At 36.5% G+C, this 5,997-nt stretch overlaps 1 protein-coding gene across 1 annotated transcript in view; it reads right to left on the reverse strand.

Annotated features, from left to right (window-relative positions):
• Positions 1–1,446: 1,446 nt before the first annotated feature.
• The window catches only part of slc5a6a (solute carrier family 5 member 6a), an 80,942-nt gene continuing 76,391 nt past the window's right edge, over positions 1,447–5,997 (reverse strand). The window contains exon 16 of the mRNA XM_041250666.1: positions 1,447–5,997. This exon is cut by the window's right edge and continues 1,110 nt beyond it. The gene's annotated coding sequence lies outside the window, so the exon portion shown is untranslated.

A 5,997-nucleotide genomic window follows, 5' to 3' on the forward strand; every position in this document is an offset into this window, starting at 1 on the left:
CTGAACGGTAATAAAAACGAGTTGGAACAACTTGTAGTGATGGCTTTCTGCATGAGGTATTAATGTTATTAATTGTAAGTTTTACATTGTATGTGTGTCTTTTATAGTTAATTCTTTTTAATCGTTGTTTAAATTGTGTGAATGTGTTTTCATAATCGTTTTAATGTGCTTACTAATTCAGTTGCTTTAATATGCTTTTATATAAAGGTTCTATACAGTATTGGGTAAGTTTTGAGTTCTTTCATTTGCCATTTGGCAAAACCAGCTATGTGCAGTTTTGCATTGCCTAACACGACTGAAAGTCAGATGGGTGTCTGAGCTAAACGCCAAAAGGCAGGAGATTAGCAGAGATAATGGGAGACGGGAACTGAAAGACAAAATGGATGCGCCCTGCTAGGTACAACATGGTATGCAGCCCCCCCTTTTCCCCCGCAGAGGGAAGGTTCAGTGATAGAGTGGAAACCCCTATCATTGGACAGAAGTAAAACAAATGGGAGTGGAGTCAACAGTTGTTTACAAAGGTATAAATACCCCAAATGGTAAAGTGTTGTCAGTCTTTTCATCTCTTTCGAATTGACTCCATGGATATCCGTGCTTTCTGATACAAACTTACGCACTGAGCTGTACTGAGGCCTTGTCCGAAGTCAGTTTAAATCTTGTGCTTATATGATTGTATTGGAGGTATACCTTTCTTGTATATAAAGTGTTTTTGAATCAAAAACCATTTGTCAGCTTAATCTTTTTCACTACAAACTGCCTAAAAGAGCTTAAGAAAACTAGGCCATAATAATAATAATAATTTGAATATGGAGCTGACAGTTTTTTTTTTTTTTTTTTTTTAACTAAAGGACTAGCATTACCTGGTCAGGCATTGTGCCATATAATTAAGCTACAGCAAGTGACCCGGGTCCCAGCAACCCACCTCAGGATGTGGGTTGATACGCTTTTACCCGGGTTGAGAGACGAAATGCTTGACAGCTGTTCTTGAGCCGGAGCAACAACAGCCACCCAGATTTCTGGTTGTTCAGCCATATTTTTGTTGCTTGAGACACACCATGAGCCAGATTGCAGCAGGGATGAAGAAACATCCTATCTCTAATTGACATTTGGGCCGACGGTTCAATCCAGACATGCTTGGAAGGAAGCGTCAGTAACAAGCTGCTTTTGGGGCATTGATACACATATTGTTGACTTGCGTCTGTCACCCAGGTCAACCCTGCTTTATCAAAAGCAGTGTGAAAGCACATACCGACCCTCATGACACCGGGTCCTGCCCGGGTAGATTCTGACATGTGTAGATTATGCCAGGGTGAAAGGGACTTATGTAACCCTGGTTAAGGGCGTCTGCTAAGAAATAAATAATAATAATGCTGTGTGTATACATGGTAAAGTACAAATAAAACAATGCACAAATAAAGTAAATAAAACAGACAAGAGCACAGGAAAGATAATCAATATTGCTTTAATTTACTTTCTGATTAAATTACAAATCATGGAATGATCTCTGGTAGCAATCACAGTAAGGAACAACAAGCCAGTGCAATGCTACACTGACAAAAAAAGACATATAAAGGAGAATCGTACCTGAGGCTCAGGACTGGAAACTTGCTCTCCCACAGGCCTCTTCTGGAGAAGGGGGCTGGGTACCAACACCAACCCATACTGGACAACTAGGATTTCCTCTATTTTATATTCTAGATAAACCATTTACATCAACTTTCCTAACTTTGTACTAATGTCACTTTAGGAAAGTACATTTCTAAACACTAGATATCATTGTTGATTTATTTTAAAGCACATGTTGTCCTTACATGACATCAGCTATAGTGGCCATGAAAAATAGACAGGACTAACAAGTTTAACATATTGACTTGTTACTTCTTTCACTCAACAGCAGTCATTTTGTTTGGCTGCTGGACATAAAACAGCAGCAGACTGTATGATATGCACAGAAGTTAATCCTGAGGTTACCTATGCAGAGCCATGGCTGGGCTTAGGGCTAGGCAGAGATGATGTAGGGGATGTGTGGACAAAACTTCAGTTTTATGGAAAGGTAGAAAAATAGGCAAGCTTTATAAAACTGGTACATGATTATGACTTAATCTAGAGGCTTGCCTTGGAAATACAGGATACTTTAGAATTTAGTGAATGGAAGCGCCTAGCCCTTGTGACATCATGTAGATATTTCTACGAGGACACATCCCAAGTGACTTCACTGCTGGGTAACACAGCCAAAGGCTCTTTCATGCTATAGCAGGTCTCCCAGATTATGAAGATCTCTTGTTTTCTATAATTTACCTCAGTGCATTAAAAAAAGGTTACCTTGGCTTTATTGAATTATATAGAAACATAAACATGATCTGGACGCCCTGCTAATGTTTTCCAGTAATTAACAAAAGGCAAAATCAAAAACTCTATCTATATTGGCAATTGTACATTTTGTATCTGATATATACAGCAAACAATACACCATTTTAGTGAACAGCGGAATCCCGATCTTTTATCCCCCACAAAATTGGAGAAGCTGGCAGTCAAGTGTGTAGCACAAACAGAATCTGATCAAATCACACCGTCAAACCATAATCCCTCACACTGAAAGACTTAAACACAGATTTCTGCAATATCAAACATTCTTAAACAGAAGCACTTGTATTTTAAGTTTCTTTTTTTTGAAGGAATTGTAAATGCGAAAATTAAAGATGAATTGCTTTTACTTCTAGAAATGCTACTTGCCACATCAATATTGAAGAAGCATAATATGTTAGTACAGGTTTGAGATGTACTGTAGTTTAATATTTTTTTCAGAAAAGCAGCGAGAAAGAATTCTGAATTTCTAGCTCGTCAACTCAATCAGGCAGGAACTTTGCCCGGTTACCATTACTGGAAAAAAACAGCATTTTGTAGGGAGTAAAAACCAACCAATTGGACAGTTTGTTGGATGCCTAAATGTCAATAGCACTGCAAATACACTCACAGGAACCAGTATACAACACAGAAGTAAACACACACGCACAGATAGGGGCACAGTAGCACAGAAAGAGTGCAAATTTATAAGAACACCTCAAGATTTGTTATTTATATCCTTTATATACCTACTGGTCAGTAAACCAGTGATGTAGAAACATTAGGCACCCATGTGTGAAATTGTTACACTGCATTGTGCTTTTAAGCATCTTAAACAACTTCTAAAAAGCCTCATGCATGTTATCATTTGTGGCTATGTGTTCCCTTTCTCTTACTATTTTAAATTAATTGCATGTGTGGTCTATTAAAAGTCAGTTACATTAGACAATCACTACTTTGCTTATCTTGACAATTTTCCAAGATTTTCAGTTTCAGATTTGATTTTTCATATGCACAATAAATCAAAACAGAAGCAATGGGGGGGGTTCTAATAAAATGTGCACACTGCTGTATAGAACATACATACATAAATACATGCAATCTCGTCTACTATAGTTTAAAACAGGACCAATACACATACACAAAAAAATAACTATGGTCTAAATAACAAACAGAAAATGTATATGAAAGATATTTAACAGAAAACTGATGCTCACTTTGCAGGAGTTCGTCATTTGAAACACACATACATACACACACCTGTACCCTATTAATTAGGGAGATCTGCCACATATACTACCCACCGAAAAAACCTAAAAAGAATTTATCAAAGCACTTCAACAGCAAGTGTTTTCTTGCTTTATTTATAAGGGTGCTGAGGTCAAGATATCTGGTTACACCTAAACACAACACACATATTTATGCAAAAACTCACTTAACAAATCACCCTTCGCTTTTAGCATTAAACAAGCAATTACAAACACACACACACACACAGTAATTCCAGGTGTTGCTCATGAAGATTAAAGTCTTATTGAACAGGCTGCAGGGTTTCAAACACAACACATTACTTTCTGTAGTTTCCTGCTCTGTTTTACATATTCCTGCAATATCTTCTTCAACAAAAAGCACAATTTGATATTTATATTAATGTATCCCTGGCCATAAATCCGTTTTTAGCAGATATTTTTGTTTCACATCAGTTATGCAGTTAAGTCTTCCCGTCAAATTGTCTTCTGAGCCCTGTATAATGATAACGACCTTTACAGACTCCAACCCGGTTAGATTGAAGATGCAAGGTGTACAGGGGTCATACATTCAACTAGATCAATATTTATATACTCAAAATGTGTTAAAGACATTGCAGCACAGAATGAAATCTGCTTTCTGTCTAAACACTGTTGAATTACTTAGATTTAAGCAATATTAAGATTATTTATTTATTGCCATTATATGGCGTTTGTCCTGCATATTCATAAACCTGTTCAGGCCCCTCTGAACCTGTGTCGGAGCGAGTAGTAGGACAGATGGACCTATCAAAATGCTAACTTTGGGAGAACAGTCGGGAACCAATGAAATGTTTCTGATTGAACAGGTTGAACTGAAACCACCGATGTTGTGAATTAAGAAGGCATTTTGACAGGAAGACCTGATCATAACTGACTTCGAACAAAAATAACTGCTCAAAAGTGACTGATGACCATTGATGTTAATAAAATACCTAAACTTCAAATTATGTTGAAAAGGCTATTGCAGGAATACACACAACAAAGCAGAAAGGTAGGGAAAGTAATGTGTTGCATTTTAAACCCTACAGCTTGTTCGGTAATATCTGAAGTCGTTAAGCTGCAATGATAACTTTTGCACTGATGCAATGGCTTCTGAGGCAGTGAAACGATAAAAGGTCAACTTTCCTGATGTAGTGGTACTGGCCCATACCAACCACACTCCTTTTTGTAATGGAGTCAATGTAGAAATGTATTCAAGAACTTCTAAACAGACATTCTACTGAGATTTTTTTGTTTCTCTGCATATTATAGGTGAACATGTTTATTTGTTCATTTATGAATACCAATGCTCTGAACTAAACACACAATAACGTCACCAACAGAAGCAATTGTTCCTTACAGTTTCCTGGTGTTCATGAATGTTCTGAGCCACATAAAATCAACAACTGCAGCATAAAGTATTGAGAGGTGGTTAAGTAGAGGCATGAGATTACATTTTAAATTATGACAGTTATCTTTAGACAAATAACAAAACTTTTTTTTCTTTCAATTTGAAGACATTGTAGTAAACAAAATATTTCCATAAATGTTTGCACTTCAATTAGTTAAATAGGTCTTAAATGTGCTGCTCTAAAAGAAAACACAGGTTTTAGTAAACATGTGTTTTCATTTTAAAACATGACACAAAATCTGGTACTACACTAGGATGCAAAGTTAGTTCTCATTTTCTATGCCTTACTCCCAGGAAATCTATTACACTTGCACTTCTGAGGTCATTTCCCCATAGCCGGGTCTTCTGGGTCAAAACACTTTACTGGCTCAATGCATGCCAGTCATAGAAGAAGCAGCTGTTTGGTTTATGACAGAAAAGAAGGCGCTAAAGGGAGGAGGACAAATCCACTCTCCAGGTGAAATGACCGAAGAACAAGGCTCATGCAAAAAGAGATATCTAACTTATTGTAGTTTAAAATAAAAATCCATGCTATTACATGCATTTCTTTAAAAACTTAACATTGACAATCCTGTATAACAAAGTGAAGTATACACCAGGTGTGATTTAGGATATTATGTTGTTAGCTATAAACACTAAAATCAGTTTTAGTTTAACAAAATAATTACAATGTAATCCCAACCACAAGAATCCCAGAATTTCAGATATTGCACGTTCTGTTGAAAAGTTTTACACTTTTTTGTTTTTCAATTTGCAAAAACAGCCGATTAATGGAACTACACTACAAATACACAAATCAGGTACTTAATTTAAGAACGCACACTGCTTTGAAAAATTACCACCAATGTGTCCTACTTTTGCAGAACATAATCATGTCTTTAAAATATGAAATCACAACTTAATATATTTGTCTAGTGGGAGGCACTCTCGAGGGTTTAAAGAAATAACTGATTGTACAATAAATAACTTTGAACA

This window comes from Polyodon spathula, chromosome 5 (assembly GCF_017654505.1).
Source record: "Polyodon spathula isolate WHYD16114869_AA chromosome 5, ASM1765450v1, whole genome shotgun sequence".
Classification (NCBI taxonomy): Eukaryota; Metazoa; Chordata; class Actinopteri; order Acipenseriformes; family Polyodontidae; genus Polyodon; species Polyodon spathula.